The sequence below is a fragment of the Battus philenor genome, unplaced genomic scaffold (assembly GCF_028537555.1).
Source record: "Battus philenor isolate CCGP_79_NKW_IND1 unplaced genomic scaffold, ilBatPhil1.0.hap1 SCAF_22, whole genome shotgun sequence".
Lineage (NCBI taxonomy): Eukaryota > Metazoa > Arthropoda > Insecta > Lepidoptera > Papilionidae > Battus > Battus philenor.
In genome coordinates, this window is record NW_027181685.1 from 1,535,979 (window position 1) to 1,558,177 (window position 22,199).

General features: G+C 34.6%; 1 protein-coding gene across 1 annotated transcript in view; it reads right to left on the reverse strand.

Annotated features, from left to right (window-relative positions):
• kek5 (kekkon 5) overlaps window positions 1–17,846 on the reverse strand; it is a 151,973-nt gene extending 134,127 nt beyond the window's left edge. Inside the window, exon 1 of the mRNA XM_068767021.1 lies at window positions 17,295–17,846. The gene's annotated coding sequence lies outside the window, so the exon portion shown is untranslated. The remainder of the gene's footprint in view (window positions 1–17,294) is intronic.
• Between the last annotated feature and the right edge of the window lie 4,353 nt (window positions 17,847–22,199).

A 22,199-nucleotide genomic window follows, 5' to 3' on the forward strand; every position in this document is an offset into this window, starting at 1 on the left:
CTTCAGTTCTCTTTTTAAATGGTCCAAAATAGATAATAATATAATTAAAAGGAATGGAATTAGTTGTGAATCTGTTCAATTTTTTATGTGGTTTTATCTTTCTTTCTACAATGTTGTATATAGTATTTTTTCTCTCTCTCGATATCGCTACGATGACCAATCTTGCGCTACCAGCATCCGGGGATTTCCCGCAAACTGTACCATATCATGGATTCACTTCTCAAATGGCACACCATAAAAAAGCATAGTCCATTTCTCCAACATATAACATCACGTGAATTTATTACACTTTTAATGAATTTCAGTTCGATTATCGCCCTCGTCGATATCGTATCAGTATTAAATATATCTATGTTTACACACGGTAACATATATTACTATATATATATTAGACTGGCTAGGTAAAACGCAGCTTATTGCTTTGCAATAAGGTAGTAATTAGCGTGAATTGATAAAGATAGACATCGTCGATGTCGTTGCTCGGTATAGGGAGGGGCGTTATCATTTATCTGGTATTTCTTTATCGGATGAAGGTTCGATGGACGCTATGTTTAAATAAAAAAAAAGACATATGTTATATTTTAAGAAACATTGAAGTACACAGTGTTATTGGTATAAACGCAAAAGCTTTAAAGGGATTACTATATATATGCACATATATATAATATGTGTGTATTTGTATATATGTTTATATGTATATATAATTGTATTGATACGTTTGTATATGTGTATGAGACATGAAGGAGAGGGCAGTTAAGGGTTAACTAATATATAAATACATACATATATACAAACATACCAATGTATCATAATTAGATCGTAAAATTTATTGTCTTTATATATATACATACACATATACACAATACATATAGAAAAGGACTAATATTTAGCCACTTCCGCACATGCAGTGGGAGTCGTGCAACAAAGTGCACCGCCCGCCAGCCTGCTGATAAATGCGCATGCGGCAAACGATGCGAATTACACAACTGCTACCGTTAAATCACTCAACACGTGTTTCACCCCTCCACGGGGCATCTTCAGTGCCAAACAGAGTTACTCTGTGGGGGCTAGTAGGCTTTGTTGCACGACTACCACTGCATGTGCAGAAGTGGCTAACTATTGGTCCGTTTCTTACATTATGACTTTCTTCTAGGTATGCGTGTCTTGCTGTGGGCTTCTACGATTAGTATAAAAATGGTTCTAGTTGTTCAGTAGTATATATTCACTCATAACTATTTTTTTTTTTCATTTGACGCAGGAGTGAGTTATGAAGGTAACAATGCAGTTACACCAAGAGCAGAGCAGTCAAGTTACGCAAGTAATTTAAACGGGAAACATCTAGAACTGGAACTTCGTGTTCGAGTTTGCGGACAACGGAGTTTTTTATTAATTAAACCTTTACAAAGAGAATAAGAATTTTCCTTTCATACCGCTTGAGGTCAAAGAAAACAATTAAGCGGATGCGGTGTTCCTCAGTTTGCTTTGAGAATCTACAATTTTCGTTCGTAATGAAAAATTACGAGCGGTGCGCTATGTAAAACTTAGTGTTTTATTTCAATTAACTCTAATGTTACGTTGAACACGGACTTATGTAACGTATTTTTTTTTTCCAAAAAACAAAATTTATTTCTTCTTCTTCTTCCTTCCCTTTTCCCTCTATTTGGGGTCGGGTCTCCTTATCAATTTGCGCCAGGCCACTCTATCCTGGGTTGTCCCTGCATCAAGTTAAGGGGTTTCCAGTTCCTTTCCGATATTAGACCACCACGTAGCTTTTGGACGCCCTCTCGCTTTTGGGAATTCTGGGAGGCTTAAGGCAGAAAAAACAAAATTCATTTATTTTTTAAAATAACGGTTTTATAACATAATAATTCAATTTAATACTACCCCCAAAAGTATATACAATACGAATTGTTTATTACAAGTAATTACACCAATACCTCACTTTGCGTCGTGGTTACATTCCAAGTAACACGATGCAAATTGAAACGCCGCAAAGTGAATTAAGATTTTCTATAGCAAACCATGTAAAGATCGAAGATAGGTTCCAGGGTCACGAAAATACTACTTTTTAAAAATAAAATTGAACAAAGTAAACATTTAAAAAACAAAAGTAATATAACTCTGCCAATAAATAAATTGGAATAATATTTACCTTTTTTGTAACCAGGAACAACACGTAAAAATTTATATATAAATTTATAATTCTCTTTTAAAAAAAATACGACACTACATTACAACACACTACGTAATTGAAAGTGAACTCTAAAATTAGCAAAACAAAGTGAAAATAAAATTGTATTAAAATTACGTTGATTTTTAGTTAGAAAAGAAATCCCCGAGTATTGATGGCATGGCGCAATTAGAAACAAAAGTATTGCCCTTTAGAAAAAAAAAATGAAATAGCACTCTGCACTCTGCGCGTTACAACGACATCAACTAGAATGAACGACAGTGGCGCCATATGTCCAAAATTTGTCAACATAGAAACCTTCGTGGGGTCACGCACAACGACTTTGCTGAAGGTCATCATATGATCAAATGCATAGTTTACAATTCTATAAAGGACATACAGACAAACATTCATTCGTTTATATATATAGAGTACTAGCTGATCCCGCAAACGTTGTTTTGCCAAAAAAATTAAAGTTTTTATTTAACAAATGTAAGATAAGGGTTGATCGTAGAGGGGTGAAAATTTAGGTTTGTATGTATTTTTGTATGCTGTATCATAATAAAATAAAAACCAAAAAAATTGTCTAAAAAATTAAAAATAAATTTTAGGGGTGGACCACCCTTATCACTTAGGGGTATGGAAAATAGATAGTAGCCGATTCTCAGACCTACTGAATACGCATGTAAAATTTGGTAAAAATCGGTCAAGCCGTTTCGGAGGAGTTCAAGTTCGAACACCGTGACACGAGAATTTTATATGTATATATATATATATATATGTATATATATGTATATATATATATATATATATATATATAAATCTTTCCAGATACGGCTTCTATAGGTTATTTCCTGGTTTGCCAAAGATGCGAATAACTTGAAATATACGTATTGTCATATTTATACATGATTTATTTGTCAGTTGAGCTAAATAATTTGATTTCACCGAAAGAAACCGATACCGAAGAAATATGTGACAGTTGGTACATTTTTCGTGCAGCTGTCGTAGTGGCCGGAAAGTTCTCGACTGGCGAACACTAGTTAGTACACGCGGCGCCGATTGGCTCCCTAATAAATGGATGAACGACATAATTAACGTAACGGGATACGAGCAGAGCAAAAGCGGTCATTGTGGCGATGGAATATTAAAATATAAAAGTCACCTCCACACTTGTTTAGCATTAAACGTAACATTTTCGTTCGTACAGAATTTAAGTCGTCGTTTCATAAGCGTCGTAGTCTAGTTCTCATTTCCATGTAGAGACGCTCCTCGCAAATGAGGGCCACTTAGTGCGACGTGCCTGAGTGCCGATATCATGCGCCCTCCCGGAGGCTCGCGGGCGCCCTCCAGCCCCGCCCACTCTTGACTCCGTTCTCAATGGAAACAAATTACAATATCCCCAAGATCACGTGATACGGGTGAATAGGGTAAAGTAGTTTTTAACATTCAACCCGATTCGCGAAAGCCCGGTGAGTTCTCATTATTTTTTATGAAAGGTAAAATCGTGCTATATATAATATATAGCTTCAGATATTTAATTCAAGCTGATATTATATGGAAAGAAGTCTTCGGTTAGCGATAAATATTTAAAAGGGAGACCTAAATGTAATGACGTTTCTTTCGACTTAATTTACGGGAAAACCGATTGATTTTTACCGTTCCGGCATTGAAAATTTGTACACTTGATGGTAAACGGTTGTTGATAACGAAGGTGAATATATTGTTGATCTTTAATCATCAGGCATTACCTTGCGGAAGTCTATCCTAAGTAAGAAATGGACCAATATTTAGCCACTTCCGCACATGCAGTGGTAGTCGTGCAATGCGCGTCGGACAGAGAGAGTCGGAGAGACAAACAGAGTCGACTCAGTGTTTGGCACTAATCGGCGTAACATAACACTAATGATGCCCCGTGGAGGGGGAAACACATGTTGAGTGATTTGACGGTGGCAGTTGTGTAATTCGCATTGTTTGCCGCATACGCATTTATTAGCAAGCTGGCGGACGGTGCACTTTGTTGCACGACTACCACTGCATGTGCGGAAGTGGCTTAATATTGGTCCTTTTCTTACTAAATTTTTGATCATAAATAAAAACTATGCTATGTTGCTGGGTACCGTGTCCGAGAGAGAGTGCGCTAGATGGTTACGGTACCCCGCTGGTGTCAGATATCTCAGGGTACGGGACACGGGGGGGGGACTGAGGGGGAAATGAGAGCATTGCCGCTTGGTTGCCGAAATCAGGCGCCGAGACATAGAGACATCAGTCGCTGGTCCAACTAGTGAGGATCCTATCCACTTCACGTTACCAGGTCATATATTCGAAGAAAATTGAAAATCAGGCGCTAATACAACACAAGAGACATATCAGTCGCCGGGGCATTTAGTGGAGTACCTACCCACTGCACGCTACCAGTTCATATCTTCGTCAAATGTCGAAGTAAAAATAAACAAATCAATATTCGAATAGAGACATGAAACTCGTGGTAAGTAATCTTTGCTTAATGAACACGATTTGTAATGTAGATGTAAATAATATCTTTAACGATTTCCTGAGAGAACGAAACCCAATTTCCTGCAGGTCAGAGTTGAAATTGAACTTGTTTTCAATTCTAACTTAACTCCATTGTTAAGAAATCGATTTCGACACACTTAACCATATATTTAATAAGCTTTTATATCTACAGCTGTATAAATACATACATTTCATAAACAAATTCATCTTATTTATTATATTAGTTTGATAAACTTTCCTATGTGAATAAGAAAAGCAAAATTTATAATAAAAATTGAGATACACATACATTTCCATAATCAGTATAAATAGTTAAAAACAGAAGTTTGTGTGATTCTTCTGTCTCTCTCTCTCTCTCTATCTAGCGACTTAGAACTGTAAGTCGAGCAATTCTTTGAATTATCTCGTCAAGTTACATTAGTTCATGTGTTTTAATTAATAATTATAATAATTTTTTTTTCAGAATCTAGCGAGTCCATAGAATATGAGTAACAAAATTTACTGATGCTTTATTAGTTATGGATTAGTATATCATACAATTTAACTATAATTGTATTTTTAAAAAACTCGCCTAATATAAAAACTTCCGATATTTTTTTAAGAGTAGTGTTTATTTTGCCATTCACACTCTAGTTTACGTATATCTAGTGGTGTTAAAAACCACTGATATACACATCACGAACATTACTATATGCAAATATATGTGTTGTTATTGATAAAGAATTTGAATTTGGAATGTAGTTGGATATTTTAAACAGTTTTGGATAAAATTTATATATATTACGTGGTATATTACTTAAAAAATCTCATATATATCTCCTGTCCCTTTGGTGACCAGAGGTAATTTTGCTGGAATCTTTATTCTTATGGATGGGCTTCTATATCCTAAGATGTTGAAACACTAGACAGACACTATTTAAACAACGAAAGTATTGTAAAAAAGTTCGTACAGTTTATGTTGATGATTGAACGGTATCCAATTATGATTTCGAAGACAAAAAAAAAAGGATTATTAATACACCACAGATTTCGCTAATCAATCAATTGTTTTTAGTTTTATTGTTACGAAAACGAACCATTGTTAGTTTGACTCAGAATAAGTTGTTTCAATTTTTACTAAATTCGATTGCAACGCAACGAAGTGCAAACTTTTTGAGTCAACGGTGGAGAACTGAGAATTGCGATCGTATTCCACGGGTTTGATTCCCATGATCTATAATTCACACTTTGTGCATTAATTACATAGGATTATAGGAGCATAGGCGGCATCTTCCGCGTACCATAATACCAAGTAAGAAAAAGACCAATATTTACACACAACTTACAATATTTACTCACAACATTGACTCTGTGTAGTGCAATGACTATATATTATAATGTTAAGTGCTTCTCAATACACAAGCTTATAGATGTCTCTCTGCAAAACATCGGTTTTCACCAAAGATATAGGATATAACATAATCACCACGCTCGGCTGGCAGGTTGTCGCAACACTTCCTTTAAAAACTTATTTTGTGAGCAGTGGCAATCCTATATAATTCTAAGTCCATCCTAAGTAAGAAAAGGACTAGTATATAGCTACATCCGCTATGTAGCAGTAGTCGTGCAATAAAGTGCACCGCCCGCCAGCCCGCTGATAAATGCCACTCTGTGTTTGGCACTAATCGGTGTAACATAACTCTTGAAGATGCCCCGTGGAGGGGTGAAACACGTGTTAAGTGATTTGACGGTGGCGGTTGTATGATTCGCATTGTTTGCATACGCATTTATCAGCGCACTGGCGGGCGGTGCACTTTGTTGCACGACTACCACTGCATGTGCGGAAATGGCTAAATATTGGTCCTTGTCTTACTTAGGATGGACTTCCGCAAGGTAAAGCCTTATTCAATTAAATACCATAATACCACACTGCGATAAATAATCCGATAGCTAAGCGTGGTGATATCTTCAAAAAAGACATATGCCTTGCAGTGTTCATCTATCTAATATATAAAATTCTCGTGTCACGGTGTTCGAACTTGAACTCCTCTGAAACGGCTTGACCGATTTTTACCATATTTTATATGCGTATTTAGCAGGTCTGAAAATCGGCTACTATCTATTTTTCATACCCCTAAGTGATAAGGGTTGTTCACCCTTAAATTTTTTTTTTATTTTTTTAACGAAATTTTTTGTTTTTATTTTTTTATGATACAACATACAAAAATACATACAATCCTAAATTTTCACCCCTCTACGATCAACCCTTATTTTTAAATTGAAAATTAAAAATATTTTTTTTGCAAAACAACGTTTGCGGGATCAGCTAGTAATGATATAAAATTTTTAAATCATATCGCTGAGTACAAAAATGAGGTCAAGTATTCCGCCTAAAAATATTTTCTTTTGACATTTAAAATCTAATTTTAATTACAAACAAGCTTTTATAACACCGTGAAAGCGATCCAACTATCCTTCATACACGTCTCCGTAAACATTACGTGGGTCTTTAAAAGTCTTTTAGTAAAAGTTTGAAATAAATAAAAAAAAACACGTATATATTACGAAAGCCTTTCATTTTAGTTTGCGAAATTTTTAGACCGGTCAGTGCGGTAGAATTTTAGCTGAATATATTTTCTTTTTCGGTGTCGTTTTTACCTGAAAAATTTAAAGTTTATTTTATACTTGTGACAATAAAATACAATGCCTATGAATTGAACCAAGTATCGAAATATAATCGGGTCATGATTTGAATTTTGAAGTGATAATAATTAATTTCACACGTGCATCGAAGTTAGATATATGCACACATATATGATAGCACTCCTAATAATACTTAAGATGCCGGTTAGTTAATTACGATCGGTGTTTGGATTTCGCTAATTTTATGGTGGAATAATAATAATAATTATTCACACCAGTAATATATTTGGATTTTCCAGGTTTTTTTTTCCGACAATAATTCGGAGCCAAAAATAATCGTGTGACTACATGTGGCTTGCGAGCCGCAGTTCATCACCCCTGCACAATACAATATACACAAAACTGTGATGCAGTCAAAAACAAGGCAAAGTCGGATTAGTAATTTAAGGCAGTTATGGAACTGCCTTTTTAACGCTTCTGGCGATGTTGTCATCTATTCCTTAAGCGATAGAGTCTATTATGCAAAATCTGATAGCTTAAAAAATACCACGCATCCTACAATATAACATTGTTATATACTTATCTAAGTTCTGTTAAGTTAGCAACTCTATTGTTGACAACTTTTTACGTATTTTTATACACGCCTTTGTAATATCTCAGAATAAATATTGAAATATACTATTTATTTTAAAATAATCTAGAAGAAATTACTTGCCATATCTAATATATAAAATTCTCGTGTCACGGTGTTCGAACTTGAACTCCTCTGAAACGGCTTGACCGATTTTTACCAAATTTTATATGCGTATTTAGTAGGTCTGAGAATCGGCTAATATCTATTTTTCATACTCCTAAGTGATAAGGGTTGTTCACCCTTAAAAAATTTTTTTTATTTTTTTGACGAATTTTTTTGTTTTTATTTTATTATGATATAGCATACAAAAATTCATACAATCCTAAATTCACACCCTTCTACGATCAACCCTTATCTTACATTTGTTAATTAAAAACAGCATAGGGATCAGCTAGTATTATATATATATATATATACTTGGCGACTTCCGGCTATTCAGCAAAATCAAAAGGCCAATGCGAGGACGCCGTTTTTACTCGCAATACCAACGCGTCGCTTCTACGCTAATTTTTATATTGTATTTGTAATGTTTTGTTGGTCATTAAAAAGTGTGCGGCACGCTGAACAATTTTAAAATTTAAATTAGCTTCATGATTAAAAATGTTACTTACCCCTGCCACCATGGGTTCGAAATAAAACATTATTATTGTCATATTTTGTAATATTTTCTTTGTATTTTTTTTTAATATAACAAAGTGAAAGCTAATCAAAGTCAATTCCGGTTTCAGAATAGAAGAATTCGCAAGGGAATGTTGTATTTCCCTCCCGGATCATATTCCTTTTATTACGTTCTAAGGAAAATAATTTCCCGGGTAATGGATTTGTTTTTTTATTTATTAATTAAACTTTTTATTGAAAATTGGTTTATATTCGTGTACAGTATACTTTAAATTTATAAATTTTTATTTGTATATCTGTGTCAAAAAAATTATAAAAAATGTGTGATTTTGACACTAATCTTTTAACAAACAGACGTTTGGCAAATGTACCACATGCACCACAACACCTGTTTTTAGGGGCGGATCCCCACTACCTGCCCATGAACAGCGTGGGCGAACCGAGGTTGTATCTGGATCCATTCTTGGCTCGCCTGTGGTCCACGCTGCCGTCCCAAGCCGCATACACAACATCAACACTACACAGCTCTACTCGGGTAGAGCGGTTTACTACGTGCGAACGACATACAACTGGAATGCGTCTGTACAGCTTCTGTTTTATTTTTAATTTCACGGACCCATCCGCTCCGTGAACTCAGTTCTGTTGAAGCTGTAAAACCCCCCGGGCTATCAGCATCAACTTCAATCGAAACAAAGCCAAGCAACATATTTATAACAGTTGCATTAGTAGGTGCATGATTATCAATAGCAAATCTAATTTTTGTTTACTTACAATACATTAATATATATTTTGTAATTGAATATCACAGCCTGACGACATCTGGTTAAATATATATAAAAAACTAGCTGATTCCGCAAACGTTGTTTTGCAAAAAAAATTAAAGTTTTTAATTAACAAATGTAAGATAAGGGTTGATCGTAGAGGGGTGAAAATTTAGGTTTGTATGTACTTATGTATGCTGTATCATAACAAAATAAAAACCAAAAAAATTGTCTAAAAAATTAAAAATAAAATTTAGGGGTGGACCACCCTTATCACTTAGGGGTATGGAAAATAGATAGTAGCCGATTCTCAGGCATACTGAATACGCATGTAAAATTTGGTAAAAATCGGTCAAGCCGTTTCGGAGGAGTTCAAGTTTAAACACCGTGACACGAGAATTTTATATATTAGATGATAGAACTAATTTAAAAATCTCTAAAACAGAAAGATGGTATAAATCGCTGCGATATTCTCTGTCTCGTTCCATCACAAACGAGTATAGACAATACACTCTTTTTTTTATCTGTGTCAAGCACAACCAAAGAGGTTTAGTTACGTATTCGATGAATAGGCGCCATCTTTTTTTTTAAATTTATTAAACTAGATAGGAAATAGGGCACTCTCTTTCAAAGATTAAGCCCATTCTATATGATCCTTTCCAATCGTTATCTCGGATATGTTCCATAAAGGAAAAGTTATTTTTTTCTTTTGTACCTCATTCTTACAGATACGTTTTAGGCATACAGTATTAAATCGAGCATAAAAAAACTCCTTTTTAACGTATATCTATGCGTAATAACCTCTTTACTATAACACCGTAATATGGAAGAACGCCCACCGCAAGACAAGCCTCAAATCCAGGTACTTCTCGCGTGGGCATCCTATTTATTTTAATGGCCCCCGCTATTGGAGACCTTTCGTACCCCTAATTAGTTGAGATCAGGGTCTTTGTTTACAAATAAATTTTTAGATTTTTAATCTTTATTCTTCACTCACTGTCATACTTCTCGATTTCTTTTATTCTTACCTTATTTCTATCACAATATCTTTCATTTTGCTCTTTCATTCCTTCTTGCTTTGATCGCCTTCCTTCCATCATCTTATTACTCTTAGGTGGCTAGGTACATTTTTTTATTCTTTATTTTATTATTTACATATTCTATTTTTTATCACAGTTTTTCTTTGGGTTATGCTTTCTTAATACATTACTACACTTTTCTTATTCTATTTTTCCTGTTATTAATTGACTAGTTATTTTATGTGCAGTTTATTATGTACCTACTTGTCTATACTGTTTTGTTTCTATTAACAGTGTCACTCACCACCCAACGAGCAAACGATAGGAATGATGGGCGAAGGTTGTCGTCGCCCATTCCAGTCAAGATATAGCATCTTCAAATAAAACCACGACAGTTCCAAATGCGTCCTGGTCTTATATGTCTTTATGAAAATAAGACTATTTTTTAAATGATCACTCATCTACAATAAATCTAAAATAATTATTACTTATAAGTTTTATCTTTACTATGTTGTCAGTCTAGTATGTGTAGTCTAGTCTTGTGAATAAAGGTTTCTGAATTCAGATCTGTTTATAAATCTATAGGCGAGACCTGTATCTCGCCGCGTACGTCTTATAGCTCAAACGATGATAATGATAGGAAAAATAATTAAAAAAATCATCACAAATATATAATATCAACCTACAGATGAATACTGCAAGGCTTCCGCCAAAGATTACATTAAGTTATAAATTTGTCAATTGATATATTTCTTTCAAGAAAAGGACTAATATATAGCTACTTCCGCTATGCAGCAGTAGTCGTGCAATAAAGTGCACCGCGCCCGCTGACAAATGCGCATGCGGCAAACAATGCGAATTACACAACTACCACCGTCAAATCACTCAACACGTGTTTCACCCCTCCACGGGGCAACTTCAGGAGTAATGTTACACCGATTAGTGCCAAACACCAAGTGCCAGTCGGTAGCTATATATTAGTCCTTTTCTTACTTAGGTTGGACTTCCGCAAAGTAAAGCCTGATATGTTCATTAACCCGTATCTTCGAAGGATGTCATAAGAAAGGCCTATTTGATTTTACTTTCAACTAATCGTATATATGTGGCCTTTAAAATTTTTACTAACTGATTAATATGAAATAAATTACAATAATATCGAAAATTCTAGAAGCTGGAATACATATAATCACCATACATATATATTTTTTATCTAAATTAATTTTCTAAATATCTACGCTCTGAATCAAGTCTGTTTATTCATATAAATGCTTATTACGTACACTGGCTTAATATTAAAATTTAATATTGACTTATGAATAATTATTTATTACTTGATAAAACAGACTTAAGTAAATCAACGCAGTTTATATTCGTGTATTCGAATCGAGTAACGAATAAGTAAATACGTCTTACAACATAATTATTCGAGCAAGTCGCGCAAGGTAATTTTAATGTTTACGTACTCAAATGTAACATTTGATTTGATTGACTTTTCATTATGATTTCTATAAGGGTTGACGACGAAAGATCTATGTACATGATTGAAGGTAAAAATGCGTTTACATGAGTGCGAAATCTCAATATACATCTGTCATTTACACGGTGTAAACGCTATCTTGTATTGAATGTCATAACACGTATAAATGTCGTGGAGATAAAAAATAAGTCCGTGCACCATAATATAAAAACAATGACTTAGAAATATAATTATTAATGTTAAAAAACAGAATCTGAGAGTTACCAGTGAGATTTCTGGTGAGAGATCCCGTGGTAAGACTGCGTTTACATGGAAGAATACTTAGAGCAAGAAGTCTTCTATGTAAACGCAGTCTTACCAGATGCAGATTTTAATTCTACTTGTGATTAAAAAGTATGAAGATCGTAGAACCATAAAAGTAACCTATAAATAATGACTCAGAAAAAAAATACTAAAAGTATCGTTATCAGTGGCGTAGCTATGGTATTTGGGGCCTGGGGCAGATTGGGGCTTGGTGCCCCCCCCCCTCCCCCTAAAGAGTCTAAATAATTTCAAAATTCAGAACAGTATGTAGTTAATACATATTTTTTTGGTTCAAAATAATAAAAAAAAATCAAAAAAAATATTTTCAACTTTGGTGCCCCCCCTGCTTGTGGTGCCTGGTGCGGCCGCCCCGCTCGCCACCCTCTAGCTACGCCACTGATCGTTATTGATAAAGATAAAGAAACAATGGAATGCCAATGCAAGCATTGGTTAGTCATGAGGTAAGGACGCGTTAACATGAGTGCAAAACTTCAGTCTACTTGTGTCGCTTGCACGATGCAGACGTGCATTTTGCTTTTATTGACTCTTAATTCACATATTATTAACACATGTATCATAGAGTCAATAAATATTAAGACAGAATTAAAGATTGAAAATTTAGCTGGTTTCAATATTAATTAGGTATGCTTTTATTATTTAAAAAAAAATATTAAGTCTATAGTTCTCAGATCTGTGGCATGTTGACATTAATAAAAGATGTAATCTATTCATTTTGAATTAAGAATACTGTTTTTTTTTTTCGCCCAGTACGTTAAAATACCGTTATAACGTCACTATAGTCAAATTTAAATTCAGAACATTTTGATTCTAATAAGCTTATATGCAGTCTTGTATCGTCAATTATTTTAACATTACAAGGCCAACGACTCGGAATGGTGATCAGCTGTGAAAAGCAGGCGACTTATTCTCGGTGAAAGTTGTTGCTGTTAGGCCTGTTAAGCCTCCGAGGCTTTTAAAGCTTCATCGGAGCTGAGTTCACGGAGCAGAAGGGTCCGTGAACTTAGAAACTTATTAATAAAGAAAGCTGGACGAGCGCGACCCAGTTACAAGGAGTCGTTCTCACGTAGTAAACCGCTCTACCCGAGTAGAGCTGTGTAGTGTTGATGTTGTGTATGCGGCTTGGGACGGCAACGTGGACCACAGGCGAGCCATGGATGGATCTGGATCCAAACTCAGTTTGTCCACGCTGTTCGCGGTTAGGTAGCGGGCGGCTTCCCCTTACAAACGGGTGTCGTGGTAGAGCCGGCCAGAAAATCAACATCATCACAGTTACATCTTTTAAATAAAATTTATGAATGTACACATTTCGATCACCTAAAAACCTTCAATGCTTTAATAAGGACTTATCTAATAATACTTTTATTTTAGATCTCACATATCTTGTGGAACTTTATAACATATGCGTACACTTAGACCGATAAAGAATGCCGTAACAGATCTCTATCACATAATTAATTGCTTCTTCATTATCAATTTAAAATTTAAATCATTTACTATAATAGTAAAACCTCATTCCACAGATAATATATTCCGTATACGCTCCAGTTATAACGATTGTGAATGTCAAAAGTGAAAAGGAAGACCTTATTAAACTGACATAGTTGCTTATATAAAAAAAGAAAAGTCCCCGGTTAATAGACGAAAAAAAGAAGCCTCCATTTTCTTTTGTATAACAAACGAAACGCGCACAGAATTGGCGGGAGAATTAACAAAAGAAGCCATTACGACCGAAGAGAAACAATAACGAAAAAGAAAATTGAAAGCGAATACGACATCTTCAGATTGTGCATATTATTTCATGTTTTTATTCCACAATTGGAGTAACCTGATGGTAAATTAGGTGCTGGTGAAGAATCATAAAAATAGACATGATAGAAGTCTTAAATAGGTATAATAGAAGCCTTTCCTTGGTTTCGCGAGTGATGATTTATAAATCTATATTTGTAAAGAGCAACTGTTGAGTTTCTCGCCGGCTCTCAGCAGAACTGCCTTACGAGCGGGTGATAGCTTGCTATAGGGTCAACAATGCCAACATTTTTATATTGTTCGCCGATTCGAAAATGCTCGTACCAGCCTATGTATGTATAAATATATATATGTAATTAAATCATATATATATACACACGCCCAGCATGAGATGTCGGTCAGGTCAAGCCAATATAGTCATTTAAAATTCCTTTAAACTTTAGTAGAGTTTTTACTAGTTCTCATTTGATGAACTTTAAGTAACATTTTTAATACAGTGAAACTCAACCTTAAGCTTTATTTATACTTAAAAATTCTTTAGACTGTAAAAGGATTTTTAGATGTAATAAATGAATTTTCAAAATTAATTATACGATACGTAACAGAAACGGGAGTGTATTGTAAAACCGTAACAAAGTTAAATCAGTTCATCCGGATCCATCCTTGGCTCGCCTGTGGTCCACGCTGCCGTCTCAAGCCGCGTTCACAACATCAACACTACACAGCTCTACTCGGGTAGAGCGGTTTACTACGTGCGAACGTCATCGTACAACTAGAATGCGTGTATCCAGCTTCTGTTTTATTTTTAAGTTCACGGACCCTTCAGCTCCGTGAACTCAGTTCCGATGGTAAAGTCCCCGGGCTAACAGCATCAACTTCAACTGAAACCAAGTATTCATCAGCGAGTAGAGTCCATTATTTTCTTCAGGATTAATTTTGGGGAATCCCCATTTCTCTATACAACTTGTAGGAAGGCTTTCTACCATCTTTACACTGTGGAGTTCCATTGAAGGCATACCAGAGGTTTCAGTTCATCGTTTCTGGTCCGTACAGCCACAGTATGGAACGATCTACCTCCTTCATTATTTCCCGAGAATTATAACCCAGGTCTCTTCAGGGTCAGAGTGAATAAGAACCATATTTAATGGAATCAGGCGTTACCTCGCGGAAGTCCATCCTAAGTAAGAAAAAGACCAATATTTAGCCACTTCCGCACATGCAGTGACGACTACCACTGCATGTGCGGAAGTGGCCAAACACAGAGTGAAACTAATCGGTGTCACATAACTCCTGAAGATGCCCCGTGGAGGGGTGAAACACGTGTTGAGTAATTTGGCGGTGACGGTTGTGTGATTCGCATTGTTTGCCGCATACGCATTTAGCAGCGGGCTGGCGGGCGGTGCACTTTGTTGCACGACTACCACTGCATGTGCGGAAGTGGCTAAATATTGGTCCTTTTCTTGCTTGAATAAGAACCCACTGAATCCACGTGCTTCAGCTTCGAGTATATTTTCGATCAGACGAGTTGGTGGTCAAAGGCGGACATGAAAGCCTTATTAAAGTTGCCCATAAAAGAGTTACGAATTTTATAAAGCCCTGAGAAAAGCATTACAAGCTATGTTTTCTTCAAGTACTGAATTTACGTACATCATCATTTTATTTACTATTGTTGTCCAAATGGCATTTGCATTACTCGGGTTCAATGTGACACATCTTTTAATGTAGTGAAATTCAAGTGCTCCTCTGGGAGTCACGGCTTGAGTCACATACTACTATTTTAGCGGTTTAGAAGGCCGCGAAGCCCTAAGATTGGTTTGGTGAACGCCCAACGCTCAAACGCCCCCATGATGGGACCCCGGCTGGGCTGTCAACCATCGATAACACCTGTCCAGCATTCTGACTCAAGAGCACCAGAGAAGGTAGAACCTCGGCTTAGCCAATTGCTACTGCCTAATATCATAGGATAGCATACTTGCATATCACAGACATTTATAGTCCTATCAGGATATTAAAGCTCTTAATATTGTTTATTAAAATACAGAACGATATTTAACTTTTATAACTTACTAGCTGAACAAGCAAACGTTGTTTAGCCATGTATGTTATTTCTAATCAACATTAAAAAAACTAAAACTAAAAATTTATGGCTGTATGTATTTTTGTGTGCTGTATAATAAAAAAATAAAAACCAAAAATTTTGTTTAAAAAAAAATTTAGGGATGGACCACCCTTAACATTTAGGGTGAAGAAAATTAGATGTCCGATTCTCCACCCTGGCCGATATGCGCGCTAAGATTCACGAAAATCGGTCGAGCCGTTTCGGAGGAGTTCAATCACGCACACCGTGACACGAGAATTTTGTATTTAGAAGATTTACTTCTTTTCTTAACTATTTAGATCTCAGAAAAGGTTGATGATATATGGTTTTTCTTTCTTTCTTTTCAACCGATGGACGTCACTGCAAGGACTCTCTCTAAAAGATCACGATAGACGGTTTGCGCTGCTCACATCCAACTACTTCCTGCGACCCATAGGTCTTCGATCCTGCTAGATGGACTGCTCCTGTTGGTGGTACTAGGCATCTACCCACTTGGATATACAACGTAGACTAATTTAGACAATCGTATTTTCAAATGCTAACTTATTACTAAAATATAGCTTTTAAGTAAACTTACTTCTATGGACATACATAGTTCAATATAAAATTTATTATTATTATATAGTCGACAAAGATATCGCTGAAGAGATATTTTGAAGATGGAACAAGCCAAAACATATTATATAAATGTTTATATTTGTTGTATATGTATAAGAAAAAATTGAATGTACTTAAGAAATAAATAAAAGCGGTAAAAGTCTTTGTTTGCGAATTTGCTACACATTCACTAATTTTAATCTTTTACACCTTTAATCAATCATCCTGTATATATAACAGGATTATAGTGACAATGTTATGAAAAAGCGCAAGGATCAAATAAAGCACCTCAACTTCTAGACTATCTATACGTGTGTACAACATTGTAAAACATAATATTGAACATCCCTTAAAAATGGAAAACATGCTTTTTCGAGATTATAATATTTAATTTATTTCAATTAAGGTCATAAAAAACATGTTTAATATTATATATTTGCTACTACCTTCCAATGTATAATTTAAACAAACAGATTAACATTCGTCATAAAATTTCTCAGTATAAGATTATGTTAAGAAATACAAATGACAAAGGCGTTCAAGTACAAAATTCCAGAAAATAGATAAGCAAAAACAAAGACCGTACAAGGTTGCAACTGTAAAGAAACCTTTGTAAGTTTATGCTTAGAAAGCTATTGATTGAAGGAAATCCCAATTCGTTAACCTCACAGGTATAAAGTAAAAGTTTAAAATCATTTGTCGATGTCTTACCGTATTATATTCCGATGGTAATGGTGACCGCCTTGTTATGGAATTCCATAAAATCACATCATCTCTATCCTGCACATATAACCAGCACAGCGGCCAAACCACAACGGATTTCTTGTCCGCGAGATGAATCACCAAAGAATGCACAACGTTACACTTCGATTTGCACACTCAAACTTTCACACAACACTTACAAACGTACACACTTCGTATTAATGAAAACTTTTTTTAACTTTATATGACATTTTTTTATAACACACGATACTGAATAAAAGTTTTCTCAGACGAAACAACGACACAGCATCCTCTACAACACCCGTCGTATGACTGGCCGACAGGGAAAGAGAGATATAACCTGACGAAATTGAAATAGCCCACGCGAGCAACAGCTCGTTTTAACATACCGCTCTATATAACTCGGCCGGTTTACCGCGGGCGTTTTATAAACAAAACTATATAAAAAGTTATGCTTAAGTTACACAAGCATTTATGGTTAATGTTTAAATAACTTTGTTTTGGTTCTTGTCGTAAAATAGCCTATTCGTGCGTGTTTTTAATGTCAATAAAGTTAAATCGCGAGTTGTTTTCGTTGAGAGCACGAACACTAGGAACACGTATGAACGCAGCAACGGTCAACGTTGCACTGAGCGTTGCTAACTTCACTGCAGATAAGATGGCGCCAATGCGAATGCAGTACCTGCCTGTTTTAAAAGCGAACTTCGCTCCTTTTTTTTAAATAATGGACGCAGCACGACAGCTGCGAAAGATTAATTGATTTTTACGTTTAGAAAGTCGCACCGTATATTTTTTGTAACAATGGTTTTTAATCATCTCACTATTTTGAATAAGAAAGGTAATGGGGTAACCGCTTCATTATTTTTAAAATATAACATGATTACTTGTATCTATTTATATCAAACGGGCCAAATCTTTAAAATATTACGGATTTGATGGTAAGATTATTGGTGTGAAATAATACATGACTACGTCCTTTTTATCCGATTTAATCCTTTTTAAATTTCGATTTTTTTTAAATCTAAATATCGATTTTTTTAGTTTATATCAACTTTTAGTTACTCGATATAATTGTTTCAACATTCTCAAGCGATGTTTATTAATATGTAATATAGTTAAGTCGAAAAAAAAATATCAAGTAAATTTATATATTAAGGGGAACCAGAAAGTAATGTCGTTTCTGTAGGCATATTTTACTGAAAAATCGATTGATTTTACCGTTCCGGCATCGATTTTGTATACTATATGGCAAAAGGTTAATAACGAATGAGAATATACTATTGATTAGAATAAAAATATAGATAGAATTAGAAATAAAAACTTGTTAAAAAAGCAGTCGTGTGAATTTAACTTAAGAAAGCAAATGTTACTTTCCGATCCCCCTAATATGTACTTTCATGCGCGTTTAAAATTTAAAAAAAAATAACCATCCGTTCATAAAATGTCTTCTTCCTTGATGTCGAGAAAATTAAAAAAAAACCATGCCTGATTGATGTTTTTTATATTACATATACACAGAGAATATTTACAATTGTGTACATTTTATAATTTTGAATTGAACACAATGGCAGCATCTATTTTACCGCTAATGTCAAAATTCAAATCGGCATTCGAATTTGAATTCGAACGAGCAACAATAATTCAAATTTAAAAACTATTTAGATCTTAGTTGTCAGCAACACAGAGCTTTCTCATGAGAACGTCTGACTTTTTTCATAATTTAAAAATACACTGATGCAAAACTATAGTTGAAGGGTTAGCTTAGTGTGGAAAGCACTCTTGTATTGAAAATATCCCGAGATGCAATTGGAATTGTGAGACGGATTAGTATTACAACGGATTATAGCTTGTGCGAGTGAGACGAAACTATACCTCTTCGTATGAGGAAATATATATTTTTTTTAATCGACATTTTAATAATAGAAGCTTCTCGGATAAGAGGTTTAATGAGAAATAACTTTTTGTATCAATTGAGACGAAAAACCTCACTTGCATGTGCCTAGGTATACATTCCTAAAGCAAATTTATTTATTCTTATATCTATTAGTTATTCATTGAAGCCGCCTCCGTAATTTCTTAGCGGATGAAAATTATAAATATAGATTTTTGTAACCTAATATCTTTGAAATTAAAACAATTAGATAAGAATAATGTTGAATATAAACTTAAATATTACAGCGATGTATTCATACAAAGGTCAGAATAGCAGGCGACATAACGCGCAGAACAGATGGCAGTTGAGGCCTCAAGTTTCTGGAGTTTAGACCAGGGACCAATGGACAAAAGACTTTGTTAAAGTCGAGTCTTCGAGTGACAGCCAAAGCCGAGATCCCCTGGTGAGGGCCCTTGAATTTAGTCACTTCACGGACCAAGCCAAGGCTTCCTCAGAAGCCTTCGAGGTTCGCTACTTTAACAGCAGTCTTAAGTTAGATGCTCTTGTCCATTCCACCTTATACCCAAAAGTCTGCAAATGATATTTGGACAGACATTGAGAGTCTATTAAAAATACGTACATACTTATACGATAAAAAGAAAAAAATATATTTAAATAACTTATTAATGTGTTTAAAATTATAGAACCATTAATAAATCTAATATAAAATTCTCGTGTCACGGTGTTCGAACTTGAACTCCTCCGAAACGGCTTGACCGATTTTTACCAAATTTTACATGCTGAATATGTCTGAGACTCGGCTACTATCAATTTTCCATACCCCTAAGTGATAAGGGTGGTCCACCCCTAAATTTTATTTTTAATTTTTTAGACAATTTTTTTGGTTTTTATTTTATTATGATACAGCATACAAAAATACATACAAACCTAAATTTTCACCCCTCTACGATCAACCCTTATCTTACATTTGTTAATTAAAAAATTTATTGTTTTTTGCAAAACAACGTTTGCGGGATCAGCTAGTATATATATAAAAAATATCATACCTGTACAATGTTCAACGCCACAAGTGTAAAACAAAAGAATCGACGAAGCGCCTTTGTATGATCCCAACAAACCATATTCAAAAATTATTTTTATTCACAAAGGCTATATATACCTGCCATGCATATACCTGCGTCGTGTTCTCGGAACATCAAGGTCTTCATTTTACGACCCTCTAAGTTAGTAACGATTTCTATAACTATTCCGCTTTTATTACCTTGAAGCGATATTATTGTAATATCTCTCTACCGTCCGCAGACTTTAACCCTTTCCACTCCAATGTCGAGTGTCACTCGACACTGATTTTGTTCCACAAGCTCCACTGTCGAGTGATACTCGACATGGTGTAATACTTCTTTTTGCGGAAAATTTTAAAACAGGAAAGATTTTTGTTACTAAAATGTTTGAATCACGAATGAATGAAACATATTCTAGAATCGCAAGATACTATAATTCAATTAAATTTTATCCATGCTACATAACAGCCTTGGAATGGAAAGGGTTAATTCACGCCCGAACGATTTGTCTTTGATATTTTTAATAATATACCGAAGTCTATATTTCTGTATGTTTGTAATATTAAAATATCGACTTCGAGTGCCGGTCTGGCGTAAAATTCACGGAGGAAATAATAGCCTGCCTGATAAAAGAAAAATTGACAAAAGATGACTTCCTCTCATACTGTAGAGAAATAATTAAAAAAGCAATTCACAAAAACCAAACCTAAATAATATTAATAAAAATGCAAATAGAAAAATATCAATAATTGTAACAACTCTTAGTGAATTGTAAATAAATAGAATTATAAAGCTTAAGTGAAATAAATGTAAAACAAAAGTATGTAAATAAACAGAAATAAAATAAATAAAATACTAATGTATAATGAGAGAGGAATGGAAGGTCATAGAACGAAAGAGAATGAAAGAAGAAATGTGGAATGAACACCGAATGAAAGATCATAGGATGCATAAATGAAGAGAGCGAAAATAAAAAAAGATTGTGAAAAATTAAATAAATGAAAACAAAAGTCCCTGTCCCACACCAGATAGGGGGTACGAGAGGCTCCCAATAACGGGGGTCATAAAAAAATATTAAAATAACCGTTTTTTTACAATCTGCATATAAGTATTTATATATACGGCACATATATAAAGACTACGTTTTTTTTTTTAATTTTTGTCTATTTTTTTTCCAGCCAATCTCTGAAATGACAAGACCGATTTTGATGTGACTTATATTGGCAGGTACCTGATGCAATAAGGAATAACTTAGGCTACTTTCTTTTAAGAAAATATTTTTTTTTGGTTAAATTCCACGCGATTACAGTCGTGGACACAGTAATAAATAAATAAATACATACATATTTACGTGTCAAAATGAAACAGTAATTTTAATACAATACAGTTTTGTTTTAGAACTTTTAGTGAAATATTTCAAAAAATCACTCTCCGAAGAACTTCGTGGAGAATGATTTATACGAAATAAGAATGTTATGTAATTCCAATGTTAGGAAGGTGTTCATTTAAAATAATGTTTATCTGTAAGACAAGTGAAATAGGCGGACTAGGCAGCACTCACTAGATGGACTTACGAAATAGTTAAAGTCGCCGAAATCCGCTGAATACGGACCTAGATCTCACAGTGGGTGTCAGTCTGCTAAAAATAAAAATACGTTTAAAAAACTTTTAAGTTAAACGGTTTTTTGATACCCATATTGTGGTGGTTGTGAAAAAATATGTACCTAGTCCGCCATATTGAAACGGCGTCCATCTTGAATTTCAAATTTTGACATAATCGTGTTTTACTAGTGTAGCCTTTTCATTTGATACCCATATTGAGGGGGTTAAGGAAAAATATGTAATCCGCCATTTTGTATCGGCGGCCATCTTAAATTTATAATGTTTATATTAAAATGTGTGTACCAAATTTCAGATTAATCTGACAACGGGAAGGTG